Raw genomic sequence first — 14,635 nt, 5'->3', positions numbered from 1 at the left:
CAAACCTGCGCTCAGCAGCCAGGTCTGCGCACAGCTGGGGACAGATACTAGCAGTGACAAATGTCCTGGGACCCCTCCCTGCTCTGTCCATGACCCCAAGGGCACAGAGCAGCCTCCTCTCTCAGGCTCTTGCCTGTTTTCAATGCCTTGCCCAGGTGCTGGCCCTGCCCCACAAGGCCTGGGCTGAGTCCTGCCCCTGCACACTCCGCCAGGCTGAGACGGACACTGATGGTTTCTGTGCCAGGCTCTCCCAGCCCAGCCCAGCTCCCTGCAAGCTCTGCCAGCTGCCCTGAGCTCTGGGCAGCACCAAGGGCCTCTCCCCAGCACAGCCCAGCCGGCTCTGGCCCCACAGCTCTGCTCAGGCCCGGCTGCTCTGGGCACTGCCCCACGGCCTCAGCCCCTGCCAAGGGCACAGCAGCAGCTGCAGCTCAGCCAGGACTCAGCCCCAGCCATGGGGGAAGGGGCTTGGCCAAGGCCAAAGGAGCTCCCTGGCTGCCCTGCTCCCCTCTGGCTGAGGTGCTGAGAGCTCTGCAGCCCCTCCTGCCATCCCATCTGCCCAGGCCAGCACAAGAGCCCCGGCCTTGGGGCCCTGCAGAGCTGCTCCTGCTCCAGGCCCAGGGCCCATCCCAGAGCTGGGGCAGCCACAAAGCTGTGCCCATTTCTGTTCATTGCTGCTCTGATGACAGTGGATCCTCAGCCCCTTGGAGGCTGCTGATGAATTTTACTTCTCCAGAATGCCTCTTCTTTCTTGAGCTCTTCAGTTCAGGAATTCAGTGTGAAAAGCTCATAAACACGTGTTCAAAATGCCTGAACAAGGAAAGGGCCTGGGAATAATTGATGTTTTCAACTCTTCTGTGGTAAATTAGACAGATTTCAAAAGTGTTTTCAAAGTGAATGTATAGTATATTGAAAATTATGCTGGGAGAATAGTTTTTCCTGTTAAGTTAAGTTTTCTTTTTCTCTTTATGGATTGAGATCAGCAATGTCCAATTGATATTGACCCCCAGCATCCTTCTCATGCAGTGTGGACAGATATGAAAATCAAGAGCCTTCATGGCTGATAATCAATAACACTTTGTCCCCACCCCTCCCCACCATTTCTCTCATCCAACCTCTGGCACTCCTATGGATCAGGAATGGTGTGGCCAGCAGGATCAGGGCAGTGATTCTTCCCCTGTGCTCAGCACTGGTTGGCAGCACCTCGAGTGCTGTGTCTAGTTCAAGGTTCGAATTGGCCCCCTCAAAATTGATATGCCTTTTAAATAATTTTTGTCATGAAAGCATTTTTAATGGGTTTATCAATTTCTTTCAACAAAGGCAAGATTTTTTGATTCTGGGCAAAGCCAGCAACAAAATTTTAGGACTTTCAGTCATTGCAATTGTTGTTTCAGTAAATTGTAATGAGGAGCTAGTAATTTTAGCTCTTGCACTTAATATTCCTATGGTTATACCACCAAAAACACCTATTGTATTTCTTTTTCCCATTAATACACCCAAGCAAAACAACTTTCCAGAGAATTCAATTATGTCTGTGCCATTTCATACCTCAGGTCCTGAGGTCTTTTGGGTGCAATGTGTGGGCCACAGCCAACCAAAATTGACTTGTAGCCTGACTCATCGTGGTAAAACAATTTACATTACAGGTATGCTGAATACTAGTGCAGATGTCACTGTAATTTCTCACATATTTTGGCCTATTGATTGGGATTTGGTAGCTCCTGCAGGTTCCCTCACAGGGAGTGGAGGTGCTACTGTGTGTTTGCAAAGTGCATCCATGATTAACATTACAGGTCCTGAAGGAAAAACAGTGACAGTGAGTCCTTTTGTTGTTCAGAAGCCTCTTACTGTCTGGGGGAGAGACGTCCTATCCCAGTGGGGAGCAAAACTGGAAGTAGGCCTGTGATGGGAACCACTTCAAAACCTGCCACCTTAAAGCGGAACTGGAAAACTGATCATCCTATATGGATTGATCAATGGCCTTTAACAGAGAAAAAAATTAATATTCTTAAAGAATTGGTAAAGGAACAATTACAGAAAGGTCACATTACTCTCACGAACAGTCCCTGGAATTCACCAGTATTCGTCATCCACAAGAAGACATCAGACTCCTGGGGGTTGCTTCATGATCTGAGAAGAATCAATGAAGTGATTGAAGACATGGGACCTCTTCAACCTGGATTTCCTTCTTTATCAATGATCCCGAAACATTGGCCACTTGTTGTCATTGATTTAAAGGACTGTTTTTTCCACATCCCACTTCATCCCGATGATGCTCCAAGATTTGCCTTTACTGTTCCAGTCATCAATAGAAGAGAACCTATGCAGAGATACCACTGGAAATCATTGCCTCAAGGAATGAAGAATTTGCCCATAATTTGCCAATATTTTATTGCATAGGTTTTGTCTCCAGTTCGACAGAAGTATCCCAGATCAGTGATTCTACACTACGTGGATGATTTGCTCATCGCTGCTCCAACACTACCAGAGATGGAGCAAACTCATGCTAGTGTTGTTACTGAGATCCAAAATGCTGGACTTGAAATTTCTAGAACCAAGATTCAAGAAGTTCCACCCTGGAAGTATCTAGGATGGAAGATGGCTGAAAAAACAATTGCAGCTCAAAGGATACAGCTTCGGACCAGTGTCAACAACCTACAAGATTTACAACAACTTCTAGGGGAAATCAATTGGGTTAGACCTGTTTTGGGAATTACCAATGATGAACTGGGTCCGCTTTTTGATTTGCTGAGAGGAAGTTGTGACAACAACTCTCCTAGAACTCTAACACCTGAAGCTCGTGCAGCTCTTGACAAGGTCATGGAAGCTCTCCAAAGATGACAAGCTCATCGCTGTGTTCCGGAAAACCCATTCCTTTGTGCCATTTTGGGAGAAAAAATTCAACTTTGTGGTCTCATTTTCCAATGGGATCCTTCTGAGAGAGATCCTTTGTTGATAATAGAATGGGGTTTTCTTCCCTACAGGTCTCCTAAGACTATTTTTACAGTTCTAGAGATGATAGCACAAATTGTAATTAAGGCCAGAACAAGATTGCTAACTTTAGCAGGTCAAGAATTTGCAGTTATCTATTTACCATAGAAAAAAGATTATCTTGATTGGTCAATGCAAAATTCTGATGATTTACAATATGCATTATTAAATTTCCCAGGTATTTGCTCTGTTCATTACCCAGCTCACGAATTATTACAAGCAAAATTGAGTTTTAGAGAAAAACCTATGTTAAGTGAAGAACCTTTAGATGCAATAACTCTCTTCACTGATGGATCTGGTAAAAGTCACAAATCAGTAATAACTTGGTTGAACCAAACAACTAAAGCTTGGGAATCAGATGTCCAAATAGTAGAAGGATCTCCTCAGATTGTTGAACTTGCTGCTGTGGTTTAGGCTTTTCAGCTCTTTCCACAACCTTTTAATTTAATTACAGATTCTGCTTATGTTGCTAATGTGGTTAAAAGAATAGAAGGATCAGTTTTAAAAGATGTTAGTAATGATATTTTATATCATTGGCTTTCATGTCTTTACACAACTTTGCAATACAGAACTAATCCATATTTTGTTTCTCACATTAGGGCTCATTCTTCGCTTCCTGGATTTTTAGTGGAAGGAAACACGAGAGCTGACAAATTGACAATGGTTATTTCAAACACTCTACCAAACATTTTTGAACAAGTGAAATTGAGTCATGCCTTTTATCACCAAAACGCTCAAGCCCTTGTGCGAATGTTTCAAATTTCCAACAGTCAAGCTAATGCTATCATTAGTGCTTGTCTTGACTGTCAACTTGTGCAGCCTCCTGTTTCTACAGGAGCCGTCAACCTGCGAGGCTTACAAAGCCTGCAGTTATGGCAGAAAGATATCACTAAATATCCTTCTTTTGGTAAATTTAAAAATATTCATGTTTCAGTGGACACTTTCTCTGGTGCAGTTTTTGCTTCTCTTCACACAGGTGAAACAGGTAATCATGCCTGTCACCATTTTTTGAAAGCTTTTACTTTGTTGGGTGTGCCCCAAGAAGTAAAAACCGACAATGGTCCCGCATATATATCTCCAAAACTTGCCGCATTTTTAAAAGATTGGGGTGTTCGCCACATCTTTGGTATTCCTCATTCTCCCACAGGTCAAGCGATTGTTGAGAGGGCACATCAGACATTAAAATGCATACTTGATCAACAGAGGGGGGGAATGGAGGCTACACCACAGATGAGGTTGAACAAAGCTTTATATGTTTTTAATTTCTTGAACAGCTCTGTTACAGAACCTGCTCCACCAATTTCTAGACATTTTTCAAATAACACACATGCAAAATTGAAAGAAAATCCCCTTGTTTTAATTAGAAACCCTGAGACAGGACAAATTGAAGGCCCTTTCCAATTAATCACTTGGGGCAAAGGGTATGCTTCTGTCTCTACAGGTGCAGGAATTAAGTGGGTCCCTGCAAAAAATGTCAAACCATATCACTCCCAAGAACGTGTTGATGAATCCAAGACCGTAGAAGCAAGTACGCAGACGTGAGCCGAACAGAGAGATCGCGGGTCATGCCTGGCGTTCCTTGTTCATCGGTGGAACCTACAATCTTCTGATTTTATGCTCTTTATAGATGTGTTAATTGTTGGTTTCGTAGAGTTCTTTCTGGCAAAAACGGGGATTTTTTTTTGTTATATTATAGATTCTCTTTACTGGATTTTCAAAGGTGAAATTTTATTTTAAGGTCAAAAGCAACATTTCTGAATTGGTATATATGGCTGGAATTTTTGCCAAAAATTAGCTCATGAAAAAGGTTGGAGCAAAATTGAATGATATGCTGGTATTGGTTGGGTTTAATTGCTTTTTGCTGTGCAGATTTGCCTGTGGAACAACCAAAAACAAATGTTTGGGTAACCTTAGCCAAGGCAGCAGGCTCAGATACCATATGCTTGTCTAATTCGGAACCAGAAAAGCCTTTCTCAACCTGCCTAGTCAGTGTGCCAGTAAAGAATTTGCCCTTGGTCAAAAAACAATTCAATAGAAGCGAAAATGACAGTGGGGACAATCCTGTATTGAATTTGGGTATTTGGGTCAAAGAACTTCCCAAGGCAGTGGCTGAAGACCAAGAATTAGAAATCCTTGGTTCTTTAACAATGGATTTTTGCATTACGTTCACAGCTAATGGTTGGCGAGAAGGTGATCCTCCAAAGCACAATGTTACTCCCCATTACTCTGCATACAGGAATTTGATTTTTTAGTGCAATTATTCAGACAACTGGGATGTGTTTTCCAAGGAGGACCAATATCCATGACAATTGCCAAAAAGATATTGGTTCATTTGTGGAGATAGGGCTTGGCAGGGCATTCCATCACGCCTTGAAGGTGGCCCATGTAGCATTGGCATGCTCACTGTGATAGCACCTACGGCTAAAGCGGTCATTAAGAAGAAGAATAGGGGGACAAGATCTGCTCGTTACTATGATGAGAAGTGTAAGAGTGATTTCAGGCCTTGGAATGCTGGGAAAAGGGTTTCAGCAGGCTTGTTTTTACCCCAACTGGCTTCAGCAGTGGCATTGAAACAATTAGATCGGGTTGGATGTTGGCTGAGTAAACAAACTAATGCCACATCCACTGTCATCAGTGATATGCTGACGGATGTTAACAGTGTTAGACATGCCACTCTTCAAAATAGAGCAGCAATTGATTTTCTTTTACTGGCATATGGACACAGTTGTGAGGAATTTGAAGGCTTGTGTTGTATGAATCTGTCAGATCATTCTGAATCCATACACAAAAGCATACAAAAGCTAAAGGATTTGACAGCTCAAATTTAAGAAGATGGTGTATCATGGTTAGATAACGTGTTCCAAGAATGGAGTTTTGCACCTTGGCTAAGGAATCTTTGTAAGATAGGTTTACATGTGTTAGGAATTTTAGTTACGATACTCATAGTAATGCCTTGCATACTTCGGTGTGTACGACACATGATGGACAAAGCTATCAAAGAAGTTTTTATCATGCAAGAGAGAGAGGTGGGAAATGGGTTCACAGAGAGTTCTCGAACTCTTACAGAGTTAGTGGATGAAGGTATAGAGATGGAGGAAGGTTTTGAACTAAGACCTTGGAACTGGCAAGACTTCTTTGAACAATAACTTGTAATTGCTATCAAACATGACTTATGTGCTTTGAATTGATTGGACCTTCACAGCATTCAATTTGCTGTGTTGCAATATAGCTATGCTTAATGCAAGCAAAAATGATGCTTTAAGCAAGTAATGAGCAGATATATTGTAGGAAAGCTATGAAATGCAAGGTAGTTAATAAGTGACAAGATAATGACAGTTTCTTTTAGTTGAACCTAGAGGGAGAATTGTGGGATTCCTTAAAATCAGAGGGTTTTGGGCACATTGCAAAAGGCAGGCCTCAGAGACAGCAGGATGGTGATTAGAGCTAAGCAGTAGCTATAAGATTTGTCAGCAGAAAAATTATACAAGAAGGAGAAAGAAAGGACAAATAGAACAATAATCTATGTATTAACGCTTGGGTAGAATAACTTCCTGAGTTGCAGAAAAGTATATTTGGTGAGATATTAGGAAGGTCTAAGCTTAATAATGGAGCTCTGTGCATTGTATCTTGAGGCTTACAAGCAAGTATTGTATTCTAAATAAGCAAGCATTGTTTTAACTAAAGGTACGTGTGCTTATAGTGATTGAATAGAGCTACTGTCAATATGCTTTTGCTTTGTGTGACTGGTCAAAACGTTTATAAAGTAAGTTGTAACATTAAGTTCTTGGTCTGTTGCCTGGATGTGAGCTGCTGGCATCTTCCCATTGTCATAACCATGTAATGAGACTGATGCTAAAAAATAAACAGCTTGAGACACATACCACAGCATTCCCATCCCGTTCGTGACTTGTACATAGCCCCCGGCTGGTGATAGCCAAGAAGGCCACTGGCTCCTGGGCTGGATCAGGAATGGTGTTGCCAGGAGGAGCAGGACAGTGATTCTTCCCGTGTGTGTTCACCACTGGTTGGGCAGCACCTCGAGTACTCTATCCAGTTCTGGGCCACCAATTTAGAAAGGAGATGGAAGGGCTGGAGAATGTCCAGAGAAGGGCAACAAGGCTGGTGAGGGGTCTGGAGCACAATTCCTGTGAGGAGCAGCTTAGGGAGCTGGGGTTGTTCATCCAGGAGAAGAGGAGGTTCAGGGGAGACAAGGCAGTTTCAGGGCACAGGTTGGACTTGATGACATCCAAGGTCTTTTTCAACCTTGCTGATTGTGTGATTCTCTGAAACCACCCTTGGAGCAGCTGCAGGATGAGCCCTGGGCCTCCTCTTCAGAAGATGCAGCAGCCGAGGTCCTTCAGCTTCTCCTCACAGGCCCAAAGCCCATCCTGTCAGTCCTGCAGAGCCTCTCCAGCTCATTGCCCAGAACTGGGAGGCCCACAGCCAGATACAGCAGCCCAGATGTGCCCCCCTGACCTGTGGTGCCTCTGGCAAGGGATCAGCAGGAGGAACTGCAGGAGCCTGCAGACAATTCCTGAAGCACTTGTAGGATGATCCTGCTCCCCAAGGGACGTTCCCATGGTGCCAATTTGGGGAGTGGGGGCCAGAGAGGAAAGAGAAAACAGGAATGGGGAGCTTGCGGGGAAGGGAAAAGGGGCAGGCAACAGGAAGAAATGTGTTGCAGGAGGAATAAAGAAAGCAAAGGTGAAGCCAAGGAAATGCTCATGGCAGTTTGAGGGTGGCTGCCAGGCAGCCCTGGCTCTGAGCAACAGCATCTGCAGTGGGACAGGAAACTCTCAGCTGATGGGAACAAACTTTCAGGCTGACTGCAGAGGCCATGACAAAGCTGAGTGGTTTCCCTGGTGTCCCCCAGCCCTTCCTGGCCCCAGGGGCTGATGGCATTTGTGCTCCCTCAGGTTCATGTCCCCACACCAACACCATGGGGTGCTCCCACCTGCTGTGTGCAATGCAAACAGGGGCTGCTGAGCCAGTCCTGCCGTGTCTGTGCCTGCAAGGATGCAGCACCTCTGTGAGCTGGGGGAGAGGCCAGGGCTGCAGAGGGGGGATGTTGTTGTCAGGTCCATAAGGACGCTCTGGGACGCTGCCCTGGCCTTCCCAGCACACTGGGGATGGACCAGCTCTTGCTCTGCAGCTCCTTCCCATCTCCCCCAGGGCCCTTGCAGAGCACCAGCCATTCTGTTTGTCCCCAGCCTGCCCACGACCACCTTTGGGCTGCTTATGGGGGTTTCTGTGCAGAGCATTGGCCTGGCCGTGTTCTTGTGAGAGCCTGGGCAATGCAATGATCCTAGAGTCCCCAGGCCATGCCCTGAGGCATCAGCTCTGCCCCAGCAATGCCCATGGCCTGTCCCCGCTGCAGCCCTGGCACTGCCACCCCCAGTGTGAGAACCCCGGGATTCTTTTGGGGCTCTCGTGTGGTGGTAAAGTCTCTCCTCCAACCCGCGCTTCCAAAGAAAAACTCCACAGCCTCTTGTTGTTCGGTCTCAAGGTAGTTTATTGCTAGCTATCTAAAAGATTGTCCTCGCCCGCTGCGGCTGCTTTGGTCTGCGGCCCAGGCAGAGGTACACACTCTCCTGACGCCCTCACTGTCCGGTGTCTTCGTCGTCTCTCTCCCCGCCCAAAGCTGCTACTATCTTTTATATGATATATTACGTACTATATGTTTATAGATTTTCCCCAATACCTACTATCTACGTTACAATGTGCTTTTCTACTCTAAACCAATCTGTGAATGCCAACATCACCAAGAACATGGAGGTAAGGAAGAAGAAGGAGGAAGAATAGGATAAGGTCCACTTTCCTCCATCTTAGAACTCCTGACCCCCCTGTACAAAGTGAAAACCCCCCTGTACAGGTACTAAAACCCCCCTGTACAACACTAAAAAATTTTACCCTCTAATTTGTGACTACTTTTACTATACCATCTAACATTCTGTGACTGCTTGTTCCACCCTCAAAGTTGGTAATTCATTCCATGGTTCAAACTCAAAATCACAGCTGTTTTCAGCTGCTTGCCAGGGTCTAAAATGCTTCTGACCAAGGCCTGGAACCTCTGAAAATGTCTGAGGGACATTTTGGGTTCCGACACCCAGGACTGTGCCCAGCCACAAAAGCACTCAGGCCCTACAGAAACCCCAGGGCCACCAGGGCAGCAGGGCTGTGGCACAGGAGCAGCACTGGCAACACCAAGTGCTGCTGCTCCTGGGCACAGCTGCTGTGCCAGCACAGATCTGCCCCCAGCTCTGCACAAAGACATTGCTGCTGCAGCTCCAAAGAAGGTCAAAAAAGGGATATCTCTGGAGAAAACTTTGCTGGGAAATCCTTTAGTTCCTTTAAAGTCACCGAGAGGCAGCCCCTCATTGACACAGTCTATAGTCGCAGGGAAGGTGGAGAGAAACAAAGTGAGAAATGGCACAAGCAATGAAATTTTTTTGAGGATAATATTAAATGCACTTTACAAAGAAAAAGAACTTCCAAAATGAAACCAACAAGAAGTGTCAAAGATGACTTTTGTTAAAAGTGATTAGCAAAAATTGGCCAGCAGTTTAATGTTTCTGAAATGTTTCACTGCATGTTTCACTGCAGCCTTGAGCTGCTGATTCTCAGGCTGTGGATGAGGGGGTTCAGGGCTGGAGGAACCACCCAGTACAGAACTGACAGTGCCAGATCCAGGGATGGGGAGGAGATGGAGGGGGCCTTCAGGTGAGCAGTGCTGACAAAGAGGGACTGCACACCAAGGTGAGGGGAGGCAGGTGGAAAAGACTTTGTGCCGTCCCTGCTCAGAGGGGATCCTCAGCACAGCCCTGAAGATCCGCACATTGGAGAAAACAATGAACACAAAACATCTGAGTCCTAAACAGGCACTAACTGCAATGAGCCCAAGTTCTCTGAGGTAGGATTTGGATCAAGAGAGCTTGAGGATCTGGGGGATTTCACAGAAGAACCGTCCCAGGCACAGGGGCAGGGAAAATGTTTTGGCCGGGTGCAGCAGGGAATAGAGAAAGCCACTGGCCCAGGCAGCTGCTGCCATGTGGGCACAAGCTCTGCTGGCAAGGAGGGTCCCGTAGTGCAGGGCTTTGCACAGGGACATGTAGTGGTCATCGCACATGATGGTCAGGAGGGAATACTCTGCTCCCATGAAGAAGATAAGCAGAAATACCAGAGCAGCACATCCTATGTAGGAGATGTGCCTGGTGTCCCAGAGGGAATTGTGCAGGGCTGTGGGGACAGTGGTGCAGATGGAGCCCAGGTCGCTGAGGGCCAGGTTGAGCAGGAAGAAGAACATGGGTGTGTGCAGGTGGTGGCCGCAGGCTATGGTGCTGATGATGAGGCCGTTGCCCAGGAGGGCAGCCAGGGAGATCCCCAGGAAGAGGCAGAAGTGCAGGAGCTGCAGCTGCCACGTGTCTGCCAGTGCCAGCAGGAGGAAGTGGCTGATGGTCCTGCCATTGGACATTTGCTGTGCCTGCACATGGGGCCTGTTAATGGAGAAAAGGACAGGGAAGAGTTAGAGGAGTTACATTTAATCAAAATTAAAGCCATTTCCCATACACCCTTCTCCATAACACACAGAGACACCTTTTTGTGTTCAAGAGTTCTGGGGTTTTCTTTTTAAGCTGCCCCCATGTCTCTCATGTATTCCTGGATATCAGAAACCTTTGGCATTTCTGCTGCACTCAGGGAGAACAGAGCAAGTTCTGTGAGGCAAAGTGATGAATGAAGAGTGAGGGGAGATGGCCTGGCATTCTGACCTGTTCCGAGTTTCTCTGGGCTTAAATCTTTCTCAGGTAGAAGGTGATCAACTTCAAAAGCTCCAGGTACTGCTCAGAGCAGATGGATCCACCACAGTCCAGGTCCACATTTGAATCCAAGGACTCCCTTTGCTCATTTCACCATCCCAACAGCACTTTCAATGTCAGAACACCTCTGCCTTTCTTCATCAATCCTATAACACAGAGATGCTCCAGGACAGGTTTGCATCCTGGATTGAAGCTCCCAGCTTGGACTGAAATCTCAGGGAGACTCCCAAGTGTCCTTCTGATGGCATTGGATGAAGGGAGATGCAGCTCCTTCCCTGGCTGCACTGCCAGCATTGCCCAGAGCCGGGCACTGGGGACAGCTGTGTCATCCTGAGCCAGCAGTGCCCCCTGCCAGAGCCCCCAGTGCCGGGCAGCTGCTCCCAGCCCTGTGCTCTGCAGAGGGAACTGGGCCCGGGGCTGCAGAGCTGCCCCACGGCTCTGCTGCAGCTCTGCCTGCACAGGAGGGGCTGCACACCTTGGAGCCACGGCCCTGAGGGCAGAGGCTTGGCTGGGGCACAGGAGCAAGGGGGCTCGTGCAGAGGGAGGGGCTGCACTGGAGGGAATCCTGTGGAGATCTCTGAATTCTGCCTGCCACGGTATTTCTGGGTTTGTTTTCTCTCATTGCCTGGTCTTCTCTCTGCTTCCTGGAGATTTTCCTCCTGCAGGTATTTCCCTGTGCCTGGTCTCTCCCTGCCAGCTCTCACAGACCCCAAATCTCTGTGACCTCCCCTTGGTCCTTCAGAACCCTGCCTGTTTGCTGGGCACTGGCTGGGGGCAGGTTCTGGTTGCAGCTTGGAGAAAAGACAGCTCAGTCTGAGCCAAATGGCTCCAGCAAAAGTGATGCTGGTGCTGTCCACGGGCAGAGTGGCTGAAAGCACAATAGGGATCTCCTGTGAACCTATTGATCACTAAAAGTGACAGTTCAGAGGTCTCAGGCACTTGTCAAAATTAATAACACCTTTAATATTTAGCCCCCCTCCCTGACATTCTCCAATTGTAGGAAACTGAATACAAAGTCTCAGGGGATTTCCTTATTTTTATCAAAATCCTTGTCTTGGAAATATTCTATGACTGATAAGAAGCCCTCAGCATGTCAGAGCTTCATGAGCATTTCACCTGCCCTGCACCAGAAATACTCAGGGTTGTACTCACAGGGTCTGTGGGCATCTGGATGTTCCAGCTGCAGGAGATCACTCCAGGAGCTGCAGCTGCATTGTCCTGCAGCCAGAGGTTCCTGTACCAAGGGCTGGCAGTGATTCTGCCCCAGGCACTTCTCAGCACCTTCCCAGCCCTGACTGATTGAAGCTCTCTGTGCCTCTGTGCTGTGCCTGGGCTGGTTGTAGACAGTGCCCCTGCCCTGCTGGGCTGGGAGAAGAGCTGCTCATCAAGAGGAATGTGCTTTTGAAGCTTTTCTTGGTGGTCTGGAGCTGCTTCTGTGCCAGGAGCCTGGCCCAGCTCAGCAGCACAGACACAGCACAAGGACTTTAATGACCCTCTGGGGCTTTGTGCTGAGGCCCTGTCGGGTTTGACGCGGAAAATAATTTTCTCGGAAGGAAGAGGTCAATCCAGCCAGGGGTCAGGGTTGGATATTGACACTTGGGGTGACCAACTGAGGGTGGACACGCCTCTGAGAACACAGAGGGGTTAAAAGCAGAATTCCCAGGAGAACTTTCTCTCTCTTTGGTTCCGGTCAGGGTGCAGTGCAGACTCTCACCTGCCCAGCCCGTGGCTGGGTGGGGGAGGGGAAGCCATGTGGCCTGGCTGAGGTAAGGCCGAAGGATGGAGGGACTGGAACTGGGCTGTCCCACTGCAGATGAAGGGTGGAGGAAATCTGGGATGTTCGCGTTTTCCCCCAGAATCTCTCTCTCAAGAAAGAAAGGGACAGTGACAGTGCCGACAGTACTCTGGCAGAGAAGGAAGGCGGGGGGAAGTGTGCTCAGTGTGGGAGCTGGAGCCTGGGCCAAGAGCCATCCAGGGAGTCGGGACTTTTAACCCTTCCTTGAGAAATGAAAGCTTTGTGAAAACATTATTCCTCCTTGGTTTGAAAGAGAGGAAGAGAGACAGCCTGGGACCTGGGATGTTAGGGAAAGAAGACTGGGGGGGAATATGGTGGAGTGGCTTTTGGCTGGACTTTTTCTTGTTAGCCATAGACTGAACCAATTTTCTCCTCCAAGAGAGAGACTGTATTTTAGGAGAATGCGTGGTGAGCCAAGAGACCTGCTTCATCAACTACCAGTTCAGGAATGAACAGAGAAAGTTGAGGAGGGTGTGATGGTGCCCTCTGTCTTCAGGAAGATGGAGATCTCTGTTTTCACCCTCGGCCCCAGGGGAGGAAGAAAATGGGGGGGACTGTAGTTGCAAAATGAGACACTGGACTGTTGTTCCTGTTGGTCCTTGGCAAAGCCTCCTTAAAGGAGCCCTATGAGCGGTCTGTCCATGCACGGTGGTGAGAGCACTGTGACATGGAGAGGAGAGTGTCACGCTGGCAGATTCGCTCCAGGCAGTGCCATGTGTGACATGAAAACACAAGAAGTGGCAGCTGTGTTTCCTGGGGGTCTGTGGTGCAAGGGAGAATCCTCTCTCCCCTGATGGACTTAGTATTGATTATATTGAAGGGTGAATTCTTGATTAAGGGTCCAAGTCGTGTCTCACTGTGGTTTGTGTTTGTTTTGGTTTGGTGGTGGGAGGAGGAATGTTTTGAAAGGTCTTCATTTTGAATTTTGTGTGTGTTTTTCTTTATTTTTTCTTTTATAGTAGTATAGTAGTAGTAGCTTAATAAAGTTTTTTTTCCTTTGTTATTAATCTTGGGCCTGCTCTGCTCTGTTCTTGATCGCATTTCACAGCATTCAATTGAGAGATTGCATTTTCATGGGGGCGCTGGCATTGTGCCAGTGTCAAACAGTGACATGAGGCTTTGGTTACAGATTATGTGTGAACAATCCAGAACGTCCTGACATCTTAATGAATTTGTATCTTGGGTATTTTGGCCTTGCCCACACAAGCTAGAAAATTAAGGAAAACATGCACAAGGATTGAGAAAACACAGTGCAATTTAGGGCCCATTCAAGAAAATGGTGGTTCAATTGCCTATATGTTTTACCCAGAGATGACCCAAACAATTGCTGCTGAAGAACTTATACCATTAACTTGATTACAAATTTTCAAAGGCAAGTGGATTTGCTCTTCCTGCTCAAATAATTTAACGGGATTCTTGCTATTAGCAATTAAATTATTATTTGATTCCAGCTTAATATGATTTCAGAGATTCATTATAGCTCTAAAACTGTAGAATACTGTATGCTTTGTGGATAAAAAGACCAGAGAACTGTTAACCATTTTAGGGATTTATGTCTATCTTATTGATTGGTCAGGGTAATATGTGAGCTCCTGTGAAATCCTTTTACAAAACATTACAGTTTATCATACTTAATTTGAAAGGATTCCCTGTCTTTACCAGGTGTTAATTGCAGAGAATCACAGAATCAATTAGGTTGTAAGAGATCTCTGAGAGAATTTCATCAAGCTTTGGACCAAACACCACCTTGTCAAGCAGACCAGAGCACTGAGCGTCACGTCCAGCTGGTCCTTGAACACCCTCAGAGAAGGTGGCTCCACCACCTCCCAGGGCAGGGCCTTCCAATGTTTAACAATCCTTTCTGTGAAGAAATTCCTCCTGATGTGCAACTTAACCTCCCTAGCGCAGCTTAAGACCGTGTCCTCTTGTCCTGTCACTGTGAGGAGAGCCCGGTCCCCATCTAAGTACAACCTGTCAGGCTGGTGTAGAGAGTGATGACATTCTCTGTTGCCCTGATTTTTAAAAGTGTGAAGTTTTC

General features: G+C 46.9%; 2 pseudogenes; both read right to left on the bottom strand.

Annotated features, from left to right (window-relative positions):
- LOC116807532 (uncharacterized) overlaps positions 1–14,635 on the bottom strand; it is a 1,256,502-nt pseudogene that overhangs the window by 910,100 nt on the left and 331,767 nt on the right.
- Positions 9,583–10,459, bottom strand: LOC140681520 (olfactory receptor 14J1-like; annotated as a pseudogene).

The sequence above is a fragment of the Taeniopygia guttata genome, chromosome 37 (assembly GCF_048771995.1).
Source record: "Taeniopygia guttata chromosome 37, bTaeGut7.mat, whole genome shotgun sequence".
Lineage (NCBI taxonomy): Eukaryota > Metazoa > Chordata > Aves > Passeriformes > Estrildidae > Taeniopygia > Taeniopygia guttata.
The sequence above is the reverse complement of the archived record's forward strand: the minus strand, read 5'-3'. Positions and strand labels throughout refer to the sequence as shown.